The 13,679-nt window shown below is 37.5% G+C and overlaps 1 pseudogene; it reads left to right on the top strand.

Annotated features, from left to right (window-relative positions):
* Nucleotides 1-11,882: 11,882 nt before the first annotated feature.
* LOC112093677 lies at nucleotides 11,883-13,244 on the top strand (annotated as a pseudogene).
* Nucleotides 13,245-13,679: the final 435 nt, after the last annotated feature.

Here is a 13,679-nt window from a genome sequence, read left to right as displayed (position 1 = left end):
GTGAAGTTAGAGAAGACAACTTCATCAAGCTTACTCAGCTTCCTGCTCTTCCAAGGCAGAAACCTGAACGTTTTATGATCGAAAATTGGTGATAATTTGATAACCTAGTCTTTGTGATATTACATACTTATCCTATATTATTTTACCACGCTATGCTGGTCTCTTTGTAAGAGAACTCTTTAACTTGAATATAGTAATATTTTTCATTTATATCCTTATGACATTGATTAGCTCTATTGGTGTTTTGTTTTAATGCTAGCTCTCTTTTGTTGTGTGTGGTTTGTTTTGTATTTTCTTTGTAGAATAATAAAGTCATTTTGAAGCTCTCACAATTCCCCCTTCCGAAAAAAAAAAGAAAAACAACATGTTGAAGAACATATTTGAGTGTTATTTGACTATGCTTGTTTGTGTTTGATTGTGAATTGGTTCCTCATCAAACTGAATCAGAGGGTAGAACTAGAGTTTTTATTTTATTTTATATTTTTTTTAAGACTAGGTATTCCTTTCGTTGACTTTGTATACTATAGATATTGTACCAAGATCCATATATCAGGTATATATTTGTCAAATTATTTTGATCTATATAGTATGATATCCATTAGATTTCTTGACATTTACTTCTTTTAACTTCCGAATCTGAACAAAATATTCAGTACTGATCTAATGACGACAGTAGGTAATTGGTAAAGATTTTGAAACTGGCTTTTCTTTTCTTTTTTCTTTTCTTTTTTTTTTAAAGCGAATTTCTTGTATTGCTTGTGTATGGAAAAGGGGAAATTCAGCGATTTTTTTTTTTTTTTGAGTTGTTGCTGAGATCCCTGATTTACTATACAAAGTGCTTGGTCCATCCCCAAAATTTGGTTGCTAATGAATGGTTGTTAATTTTTTTGGGTGTGGTTGGTTACTCCAGTATTTATTCCTCAACGAGTATCGTTATTTTTAATCATAAAATATTGATCTGACGTTTTTAATAAATTGAGTAGTAAATTAAAAAACTTTATGGTATTTAATGAAATTAATTTTTATCACGTTATATTATTAAATTGTTATATTTAATAAATAAAACTATTAAGAACTCGTCCATAAAAGAGCCATCAAATCTTTATGCTGCACATATAACCAAAATTCAAACATCAAACATGCATAAAAGCTAAGGAAACCGAAGAAAAGATTGTGGTTCTTAACTCTCAGGTAATCAATATCAACTAATTTGTTCATGTCCAATTGGCACAGACGATAAAATGATCTTAATGAAGTTGTCAAATAGATCTTTACATTTTTTTTTTTTTTTTATCTTTCCATTTTACTCAAGTCTAATTGGCATTCCAAAGATTAAAGGTTAACCAATGAAGATTAAAAGCAAAAGTTAGACAGTTTCTTCTAATCCCTATCAATCAAGTAGGACAACAAGAAGAACGATTTGGGCCCACTACCAACTTTTGTTCAAATCATATAAATTCCTTTCTCGCCAGCTATTAAAGATAGCAAGCAAATTGGAAACTGTGGTAACTGACAATTGAAATATATAGGCCTCTTTCATTTCACCGATTTGAGTTTTTAGTTTTAAATTTTTACAATAAAAAGTTCTCAGAAAATGTCACATCTAACTTTTTTTGTTACAGTGAAAAACTCTCAAAAAATGTCACATCTCAACTCGAATCCGCGAAGTGAACGAGGCTATAATTTCTTTAATGGAAGAAGAAAATTTTGATTATTTAGGGCAGCTATATAATTGGGCCAAGAAACCCTAATTAAGAACTTTCATTTAGATAATGACATCCTTGAAACATACACAAACATTTTTTCTTTTTTTTGGGAAAAAAAAAAAAGAAGAAAAAAACGCGCGCACACAAGCGTAAATATGCTCGGACTAATATTCTTGGATATTTATAAACTTTTCCGGCCAGGTTGTTTAGATGGAAATATTGAATCTTCATCAAAATAAAAATGGAAACATTGAATTGAATCCGTAAAGCAATAGAAGAAAAGAGAAGTTAAATATTATAAAAAGAGTCCCACGTCATTTAAACATAAAAATGAACATAAATTTAGAAAGATATTTAGCCAAGAGCCAAACAATCTCAAATGAGCGCAAAATTTGTCAAATACAACATTAGTTTCTAAAAGAGCACTATCTTGCAGGAATGTGTAACGGGCACCCCACTTAACTGCATCTTGATCTTTTAGTCTGAGTCTTTCTGATTTAATTTCTCACAAATATGAACATCTCAAAACTAAACCTCACTTAACTGCATCCTGATATTTTAAGATTGAATTAGTCTGAGTCTTTCTGATTTAATTTCTCATAACTTTGAACATCTCAAAACTAAACGAATTGGAAAAAAAACAGTATTCTTGTCGTCCCTTGATCAACTTTTATTATTTACAGCTCCAAAAAATCAATTTTCAATTTTCTCAAGATTTATCTATCTTATCTATCTCTAAAGCGCCATATAGTTATTGTATTGTTGATGGTAAAAACTCGCTCAATAAGCTAACTTTACCAGAGTTGATCTTACGCGTAATAAACAATAAGAAAATAAGAACGTAAAAAAAAAAAAAAAAAAAAAAAAAAAAAGGAAAAAAAAAAAAAAAAAAAAACGAAAAAAAAAAAAAAAAAAAAACGAAAAAAAAAAAAAAAAAAAAACGAAAAAAAAAAAAAAAAAAAAACGAAAAAAAAAAAAAAAAAAAAAAAAAAAAAGGCCAAGAGAAGGTGGATACAAGAATTACAGCATCACAACCACGTATATAATTCTTGACGGGATTCTTATTTTTCCTTTTAAAAAATTAGCTTAATTGATACGTATTGTTTTCACATGCCTTGGTGTGTACTCCCATGAAACTCTTCTATGATATCTTGAACAAGTTTGGAGCTCGATGTGCTGATGATTAGATCCCTTGAACAATGGTTTATCATTGTTTGCCGAAAAGTACAGTGGGATGAGAAAAATGGAAGATATATTTGCAGTTTTTCCCTTTTGTTTTTTTTTTTAATGAAGCTCTTTTGTCCTATAAAAAATAATTATATTAATTTTATGTATAATAGACAATTTTGTCAAAACAGAATCAAACTTATTGCATTTCATATGTAGTGTGTGCAAAATTCTTACCAAACTAAGGCATTAATATTCTTTTTCATTCCTTGGCATTGTTATTATTGTCAATAAAGTTTAGAGATGTTGAAACGGGCCGGACTTAATGGGATAACACGAGCATGATTAGTTAAAAAGTAAACAAGGTACGACATGACATAAATTTTAAATAGGCCTAGCTTACAGTTTATTAAATGGGTTGGGTTTGATGCAGTTTTTATGCACAAACATAATAAGAGTACGACACGCTAAGAATATAGCACGAGCACAGACATGTTAAAAGCACATAAGAGCCCAATTAATAAAGAGGAAGTATAAAACTAATTTTATTAATATATTTTACATGTCATAAAAATATTAGTTTTATTAAGAAGTTTTAATAAAATTAAACCTTAACTGATTCTTTCAAATAAAAATTAAATAGTTGTTTAAAAATAGCTTTATTAGATTATTTGCGGTTCCTAAACGGAAAAAGGTGCAAATGAACCTATATATAATACTATCATATTTGTTGGTGATATGTTTTTTTGTTGAATGCTTATTTCTTTGTATTTGTTATAAATATGCTATTTGGCACGACGGAGGCTCGTTAAAAGTACAATAAAAGTATGATAAAAGCACAAGCATGAGCACAATATAAGCATGTTAAGGGCATGACCCACATATAAATGAACCACAAGCTGGGCTTGACCCCTTAAAAATTAAATGGACCAGGCCCAACATGACACGATAAATAAATGGGTTAGTCTAGGCACGACATGAGACATGCTTGGACCCAATTTAAACGTGTCGGACAGGACTGAGCTGACACAATTGACATCTTATCATTATAGCAATATCATCAAATTTATTTTTAATGTGAGAGTTATGTTTAACTTAATTTTTGTGATTCACTATGAAAAAAAGGGCTTTAGAGGGAACTATCACTAGTTTTAGGCTTGGATTGACTTATTTCAGAGGACATAAACTCTTATAGAGAATATCATAACCATATCATCACACTATATGTAGAATACCAAATATATCCTTAGAATACCAATAGGTCTCCGGCCATGATACTAATATCTAACCGAGATACTCGTTAGTACTTGGCCACAAGATTGGTATCCAATCGAGATACCCACCGGTATCCGGCACACAACCGCCAATATTGTTGGTATTCGTTCAGTATCCACCATGATACTTGTTGGTATCCATCTTATAACCGTAGTAATATTAGTCATGAACTGGTGAACACTGTGATATTCACTGGAAACTGCCCGTATTGGGGGTAGTAAAACCATCTGAATATTCACAATTAAAAAAAAATCAAAACAAAAAATAATACATCGAAATCACAAAACAACTTCACAAAATCCTCAAATTCACGAAAATTAAAAAAAAATCAGAAAAACAAATTGTTAAATCGTCCACGCGCAGCGGGAACGGAGAATTGCAGGTCTCCTCGCACTCCGCGACTTAGCCTCCAAGCTCGAGCTCCTCACAGCCAGACCTTGTTCACCAGACTAACCCTAATCAGATTCGATGTTATTTTACTCCTTTTAGCCTCATGAGTCAAAAGGCTTTTAGAAGCCGAATTAGCCTATTTAGGCCTTTTATATAAAATATACTTTTAATTAGAAAATATTAGACTTATCCTAAGCTTGAACTCGTCCCAAGATCAGCTAATTTCAGAGTTGTTATTATTATTTTTTTATCTTCAATTTAAACATGAATAAATGAACCCTCAAGATGATTCCCTGTGATTTTAGAGATCCAATCTTCATGTCTATTGTTATATGGAAAAATGTGCACTAACACGTGGGACAGCAACAGCGCTCCATGTGGCTCTATGTTTGCCACAGCAGAGAGCGGTCAACGTCTGGACCTTATTTTCTTCTAAATGATTAGGAAGGCCAATCGTACGGGAGAATCCTTAGACTGCTGACCACTCAAGACCGTCAAGGCCTGTAGGACTTGCACATCGGTAGCTCCATGAGTCAGCAAAGCGAAGAGCCTAATTCCCTAGTATAGACGTCGAGGACAGAATAGGGGTTGCGAAGCGCCTCAATAAAGAACTCTGACACAGGCAGGCTGCATCTGGCTCAAAAGGTGTCAGTGGCGTAGGGATTAATTATGATTATGAGTCCTTAAAACATCCTGTAATGGACGGTTGAAGATTACAGGATCTGCAGAGCCGTAACAGGGGACAAATTGCATGAGTGAACAGTGCAAAAAGGTGTTGACAGGCTATGATTTAGGGTCATAGGCCACTCGAGTGGATAAACCTATGAAGAAGAACCGCCCACAAAGTAATCGTTGGGCTATAAAAGGGGGAGAGCCCCAAAGAATAAGGGGATCCTTTTTTTGTGTAATCTGAGAAGAACTATAGAAAAGAAATATACAATACACAGTAGATGTAGCTCTTGATTAACAGAGTGAACCACTATAAAATTTACGTGTCTTTTACATTTATTCAAGCATTACTTTCACATTTTTAGAATTATCATACCACCAAAAATCCTATAGCGACAATACATCCATCATATATAATGTTATCATGCTGGTAACCTATGAGGGTACCTAGAAGTAATCCGGCGTAATTCTGTTGACGAAATTTTACCGTCAACAATTGGCGACTCCACTGGGGAACGAACCCAGACTCTCTAGTTCACGTGGCTAACCCCAAACAACAAACAACCATTCCTCTGAGAAGAGAAACTGGTGCTTCAAATCCAAACAGCCAAATGGAGGAAAATACCACGCATCCAACCAACAGTGGGAATGTGAGGAATCAGCCCAGCTAGAGGAATCAACCCCCGGCGAGGGATGAAGCCCCACCTACAGGCACGCCACAGCTTGACCCGGTACAGATGCAGGCCCAGGTGAACACTCTGACCGACTTGGTTCGAGGACTAACGACCGTTGTCAAGCGATTAGAGGAAACAAATTCTATGCCTCATTTGGAAGATACCCCGAGACCACCAAGAGCTGTCGTGGCTGGGAACCTTGATCCTGGTAACCGCCATGGTGCCCGGGGGTGCCCCTGGGGTGTTCCGGGAATGCCCCGGGGGTGCGCCCGGTAGCGCCCCGGGGGTCTCCCGGGGGTCTCCCAGGGGTCTCCCGGGGGTGCGCCGGGGGTCTCCTGGGGGTGTGCCGGGGCTCTCCCGGGGGTCTCGCGGGGGTGCCCCGGGGGTTTCGCGGGGGTGCCCCGGGGGTCTCCCAGGGGTGTCCCTGTAACGACTAGGAAAATTTTAGGTCTAATCCAGACAGTCCGGTATTTGACCGAAATTCTCTCCAGAACAGAAAGTAGTATAATTTTCAGCTTGATCAAGGAAAAGTTATGTAGAAACTTTATGTACGGGGTTAAATTTCCCGAAAAGTGTAAAATTATATTACGAATATTTTTACATAAAAAAATTCGTAAATATCAGTTGTGAATAGTGAAATATTGGTTAAAAATTAGAAATTTTAGCGGGTATATTTTAGTTATGAAAAACGGAAATATTTGGTAAATGGCCAAATGACCAGTTAGAAAAAGAGTAGAAATATTATAAGTAAGGAAAACTGCAAAAGTTCCTGAAACATGATTTTTCCGAGTCAGTTAAAGTGGGAAACTCCTCAAAAACCAGTGGCGTTAGGGTACACGTTTTGGGCAATTTTGGATCAATTAGAATGAAAATTTCAGAGAAAGAAATTGACTAATGAGATACCCAAAAGAGTTGGGTTGAACATGAGAAGTTTGACCCAGGGTACTCAACAGTCCAGAAAAGCAGTATAGAACCTATATCGGGTGTGAAATTATCGTTACCGGAAAGAGACTCGCTTTGAAAAACGAAAAGTTAGGTCTCGTCAAGAAAAATGTGGAGAACATAGAACCACTTAAGTTAAGTGTTAAACTTAAGTAGAATTAGTAAAATTAAATTATGGGAATTAAAGTAATTTATTTAATTTAATTTAGAAAGTAATATTAAGATATTATTAGAAATATTAATATAATATTCTATTAGTCTTAATATTGGCCTACGTGGAACATTAGAAGCCAAATGTGGTTTTTCCTAAGTGTGGCCGACCAAGAGAGAAAATAGAGAGAAAATAGAGAAAATCAAGGGGAAATCAAGGAATCACCCATTTTTACCAAAATTTCTTCCGTTCAGTCCGGTAAAAACATAACCCGAGGCGTTCTAGCGGAGAATCTCAACTTTTAAAGGTAAGATTTCAGATTTTTCATGAGAAACTGCATGCTTTTTCGTTTTTGATGAATAGTAACTCATCTCGGAAAAAATCTGTAAAACGGAAAAACGAAACCGAGGTTTTATCGGAGACTATGATAGGAGTCCAACGTGTAAGTATTGAAACGATTGAACAAAATTTTTTGGATTAACACTGAAAATCCGAAAACCCTAGAAATGGAGAAAATGTGTTTTTGTTCAATTTATTTTGGGATTGGTATTCAGGAATATGAATCTTAACTCCAGGTACCGAAATCAGAAGTAGAACGAGTTATTGAAAACTCGAGAAAAGAGAAAAATAAGGCAAAACACTGTCGAAATTTCCTAAAATCTAGTTAGTAAGCAATGAGTTAGTAATTCGATTCTAGAGAATGAATAATAGTTTTAAAGCTTGGGAATGAATAGATTAAGATTCAGAAACCAAGATACACAAATATGTGTAAATTGCCTCTTGTGCTAGAGTTCGGCCTTAAGGGGAAAAAGTTCATAAACGAGTTTAAAATTAGAGTAAAGAATCTAAGTATGAGGAATTGTGATTTGGAATAGGAAATTTATACCTATTTCCATAAAATAGGTTTTGACACGAGAGCCGAAGCAACGATAAAGAACTTCGAGCAAGCGGGAATCCTTGCGGATTATTTATAAGTATAGACATATATGTTTGTCTGGACTTGAGTAAGCTATAGTTAGACTTAGAACTATGAATTTACTTATATTCCAAAGTCTATGTGATTATACGTGTTTGGAGGGCTTAGTGCTCTAGATTGCAGAAGGGCGACATACAGTTACTCTTATGCATAGTTAAAGTATGCAAGAAGTATTATGCATTTTATGTTAGCATGTGCACGTAGAGAAACGTTGCATATCATTCAGTAAAGTTTTTGACACTTTGAAATGAAAAACTCAAAGTTCAGAATTGTAAAAAGACTGACGGGTCGCCGGCCTCCCAAGGGAGGAAATCTCAAAGAGAAGAGATTTCGGCTAGACTAGACAGTAAACAGGGGCCCAGGCCCACAGTAACAAGAAAAGTAAGCAGGGGCCCAGGCCCACGGAAGTAAGAACAGAAAAACAAAAAGCAGTTTAACGCATGTTTCACACGAGCTTGCATCATAACTCTTAATGTAATTTTTACTAGTTTATGATGTATGCATGTTTATACTTGCTAAGCGTTAGCTCATCAGTTTACTCGTGTGCAGGTAATGAAGGTAAGCAGCCAGCCATATAGTGGTTTTGCTTGATGGACTGGCAGAGGCAAGGTGGCGGAAATGCCATAGGTACACGGGAGTGGTCTTTACTACGCTCGATTAGAAAATAAATTCCGCTGCAGATTACTGTAACATAAAACACTAGTATGTATGTTTAGTTTTAAGAAAAAAAGATATTACAACCATTGTCTTAGTAAAGAACAACGGACTATAATAAGATAAGACAAGTTTTCGGGGACTAGTTGATATCCGAATCCTTAAAGTAATAGCAAGATATGTTATTAGCATAATGGCATAACATGTTAAGAACCCGAGGGATAAAGTAAAGAAAAAAATTACACGTATATGAATGTAATTTTAAAGAGACTATAGTCTAGAAATGCATAATGGATTAGACTATAACTTAGCCTATTAGTAGTAGTATAAGGTATGGCAACGGCGCCGCAAGGGCACAAGTCGTCACAGCCCCGGGGGTGCACTGGGGGTCTCCCATAGGTTTCCCGGGGGTGCCCCGTGTGTGTCCCAGGGGTGCCCCGGGGATGTCCCGGGGGTGCCCCGGCAGTGTCCCGGGGGTCTCTGATGAGTTGAATTTGTGTTTACATTTTCGTTTTCCCGTCTCATTATTTTGTGAGTTTTTAGGTGTTTTTAGGAGTTATTTATGTGTTTTCAATTTATTTTGTAGGTTTGTTTCAGTTGGAGTCCATTAGTGATTTTTGGGAATTTTTGGAGTAAAATTGAAGAATGGGCGCTAAGGCTTTGTAAAGGGGCACCTAGGCTTCGAAGATAGAGGAAAAACAAGTTTTCCAGTACAACAAACCCGAGAGCAAAGCGCCTAGGCACCATAAAGTGGAGCCATGGCGCCAAAAACAAGTTCTCTAGTACTACAAACCCCAAGAGCAAAGCGCCTAGGAGCCATAAAGTCGAGCCATGGTGCTACGGAGAAGAAAATCATAAATCGTAAATTTGCCGAGCAGCGCCATGGCGCCCAAGGACAGAGCCATGGCGCCACTTTGAATTTCTAAAGGCCTGTGTTATAACGCCGCAGCGCCATTGAAGCAGAGCCACGGCGCCAGTTCGGGATGTTCATATTTTAATCTCTAAATAATTACCAAAAGTGTCATTACGACCCCGAACCTATAAATAGGAATTTTTAGACTCAATTAGGTCATGCTGAGACTTAGTAAAGAGAAAGGATAACTTTTCTACTGTAGAGGAGAAGACGAATCACCTGGGAACGTAATTCTGCTTCAATTCGTCAAAATAGTTTCTTCTTCTCTTCTCATGTTTAAGAATATTATTAAGATGTTTTATCTTTTCGTTATGTTCTAAGTTTCCTATTCTATGGCTACGATGTAGCCGGATCATGATATTTTGAATTATGTTATCATATCAATCAAAGAATTATTCTTCCTAGTTGAGTTTTCATCACTGTTCTTGATGCTTCTAATTAATTGGCCACTAATTGGATGATTAGTTAATTCATAATGAAACCGGAAGGAGATTTAAGTTTTTCTATCATTGTGTTGAATTCCATTGATTGCATGTAAGATAGGGATATACTTGCATGGTTGGTGTGGTTGCTACATGAAAATCCATAAAACTTAATGACTCTTTAATTGTTTGAAATTCACATAGAAATATAGTGGGTTAGCAATTAAGGAGATTTTTGATGTAACTCGGAAGGGAACATCGATTAATTTAGGGATTTTCGACTGTCAATTAAGGGGAATAATTTAAGATTGATTAAATAGATAATTCAATGCGGAATGGTTTGGTGAAATCGGAAACCCTAGAGATATTGAATTTTGATCATTACTTAAATTGTTAATTAGATTGTTTAGTTTTATTTATATAAAAATTCTCACTTGCTTGTTTCGTTCAAATAAAGTTAGTATTGATACAATCTCGGTAATTAATATTATTCAGTCCTCGTGGGACGATACTCGTTTCTACGAACTTTACTACTTGATACAATAACGTGCACTTGCATTTACGAAAATTCATAACAAGTTTTTGGCGCCGTTGCCGAGGACTAATTCAAATATTAATATCGATACTAAGAATTCTAACTTTACTTTGGAATTATTTTCTTTTATTTACACTAGTTTGTGTTTTCTTTCTTAAGGCGTTTTCTTAGGTGTATGAGACGATCTGGAAGTTCTAATTTGATTCCTTTCAATTCAGAGATCGAGCGTACTTGTCGAAAGAATAGAAAGGACAAAAGAGAAGCTATCAGACAGTTACAAGAAACCATGGACGGTGCTGGAAGAGTAGAAAATGATGTTAATCAGCAAGGAGCTAGAGACAACCAACAACAAGCTGTAAACAATCGGGCATTACGTGACTATGGAATGCCCGTTGTTAATGAGGCACTTTCAGGTATAAGGCGGCCTGAAGTTCAAGCCAACAACTTTGAGATTAAGCCGGCTATTATCCAAATGGTGCAATCTAGCCAATTTGGTGGGCTCTCCAATGATGACCCTAACGCCCACATTGCTAGCTTCCTGGAAATCTGCGACACTTTTAAGAATAATGGTGTTTTTTATGATGCCATTAGACTGAGATTGTTCCCGTTTTCACTTCGAGACAAGGCAAAAAGTTAGCTAAACTCTCTTCTGCCGGGAACCATTACTACTTGGGATGCTTTGGCCCAAAAGTTCCTAGCAAAGTTCTTTCCTCTTGCAAAAACAGCCAAGATGCGGAATGCCATTACCACCTTTACTCAACATGACATGGAATCGCTTTATGAGGCATGGGAAAGGTACAAGGAAATGTTGAGAAAATGCCCACACCACGGATTACCTGATTGGCTTCAAGTGCACACTTTTTACAATGGGTTGTATGAAACAACTAGAACTCTGGTATATGCAGCAGCAGGTGAAACTTTCATGAGCAAGACACATAAAAATGCCTATGAACTATTAGAAGATATGGCTACTAATGCATATCAGTGGCCAGTGGAATGTTCAACACCAAAAAGAGCATTTGGAATCCATGAAGTTGACGCTTTCTCCGCACTCACTGCTCAAGTAGCCACATTATCTAAGCAGTTTGGTTCACTAACTGCAAATGCCATACACACTGCACCCGATGTATGTGAGCTATGTAGTGGAGACCATGCAAGTAACGAATGTCCAGTTGGCAACTCATTTGCTCCTCATCAATCTGAGCAAGCTCACTTTGTTGGAAATTTCAAGCGGCAGCAAAATTGTTCTTTCTCCAACACATATAATCCAAAATCGTGAAATCACCTGAATCTTTCATGGAAGAATAACCAAAATGTGATAAAGCCAGCTCCTGTCTTTTAACCTCAACAGCCTAAGGTGTCATTAGAAGATGCTCTTGCTCAACTTTCTTTTAACACAAGTTAGTTTATGACAAGAACTGATGCTACACTTCAAAGACAAGAGACGGCTATTCAAAATCAAGGTGCGTCTATCAGAAACTTGGAGGCCCAGATTTGTCAACTTTCAAACATGCTCACTACACGTCCTCAAGGCTCTCTACCAAGCAACACAGAGACTAATCCCAAGGAGCATGTTAAAGCCATAACACTTCGAAGTGGCAAAGAGTTAAGCGATCCCGTCGGAGTAGAAGTTGTTGATGAACCAACAAAAGAAGAAGATATGCCAAATCAAACTGAGAAGGAACCTCTAAAAGAAGTGGAGAAGCCAAAGTTAAAGCTTTTCCCCGATAATCCTCCACCACACAGGCCACCGATTCCATATCCTCAACGGTCTCAGAAGCAAAAGTTAGATAAGTAATTTTCTAAATTTCTTGATGTGTTTAAGAAATTGCATATTAACATTCCATTTGCGGATGCTCTGGAACAAATGCCTAGCTACGTGAAGTTTATGAAGGAAATCCTTTCCAACAAAAGAAAACTGGAAGAGTATGAGACAGTTACATTTACTGAATAGTGCAATGCTATATTGCAGAAGAAGTTGCCTCCTAAGCTAAAAGACCCCGGGAGTTTCACTATACCATGCACCATCGGAAACTAATTCTTTGACAAAGCCCTATGTGATATGGGGGCTAGCATCAACTTAATGCCTCTATCCGTTTATCGGAAGTTAGGTTTGGGGGAAGCGAAACCGACAAAAATTTCTCTACAATTGGCAGATAGGTCAATCAAGTATCCAAGGGGAATCATCGAGGATGTTTTAGTAAAAGTGGATAAGTTCGTCTTCCCGGCCGATTTCATTGTTCTTGATATGGAGGAAGACCAAGAAATCCTAATTATTCTTGGTAGGCCGTTCTTAGCCACTGGGAGAACTCTTATTGATGTGCAGAAAGGGCAACTTATTTTAAGATTTCAAAAAGAACAGGTAACTTTTAATGTTTTAAAGGTGATGAAGTACCCAGATGACGCAGAAAGTTGCTTGAAGGTGGACATTGTCGATGATTGTGTTAAGAAAGTTTTTCAAGTTAACTACCTCGTCGAGCCATTTGAAGCTTGTCTTGTTGGATCTGTCGACATCAATAATCCAGAGATTGAGGAATGCATTAATCGTTTGGAAGCTACACTATTAGTTTTCTTTAAGAAGCCATTTGAAGAGCTTGGAAAAGGTAATCCTAGACCTTTACCATCTATTGAGAAGCCGCCTATCCTAGATCTTAAACCATTGCCTTCACAACTGAGGTATGCTTTCTTCGGAGAATCCCCTACTCTTCCTGTTATTATTTCTGCCATTTTAAATGAAGAACATGAGGATAAACTCTTAAAGGGTCTATAGCTGACATCAAGGGAATTAGCCCATCCATTTGTATGCATAAAATCTTGATGGAGGAAAGCTACAAACATCCATTGAACACCAACGCAGGTTGAACCCGAACATGAAGGAGGTGGTGAGAGCAGAAGTACAGAACCCGGGGATGTCCCGGGGGTTCCCTGGGGGTGTCCCGGCGGTGTCTCCGGGATGCCCCGGCGCTGCCCCGGGGGTACCCCGGGCTTGTCCCGGGGGCGCCTCGGGGGTTTCCCGAGGGAGTTCAGAGGGTGTCCCGGAGGTGTCACGGGGGCACCCCTGGGGTCTCCCATGGGTGCCTCGGGGGTGCCCTGGGGGTGTCCCGGGTTTGCCCCGGAGGAGCCCCGGGGATTTCCCTGGCTGGCCCCGGGGGTGCCCCAGGGGTGTCCCGAGGGGTGTCTCGGGCATTTCCCGGGGGTGCCCCGG

The sequence above is a fragment of the Morus notabilis genome, unplaced genomic scaffold, assembly GCF_000414095.1.
Source record: "Morus notabilis unplaced genomic scaffold, ASM41409v2 Scaffold679, whole genome shotgun sequence".
NCBI classification, from domain to species: domain Eukaryota; kingdom Viridiplantae; phylum Streptophyta; class Magnoliopsida; order Rosales; family Moraceae; genus Morus; species Morus notabilis.
The sequence above is the reverse complement of the archived record's forward strand: the minus strand, read 5'-3'. Positions and strand labels throughout refer to the sequence as shown.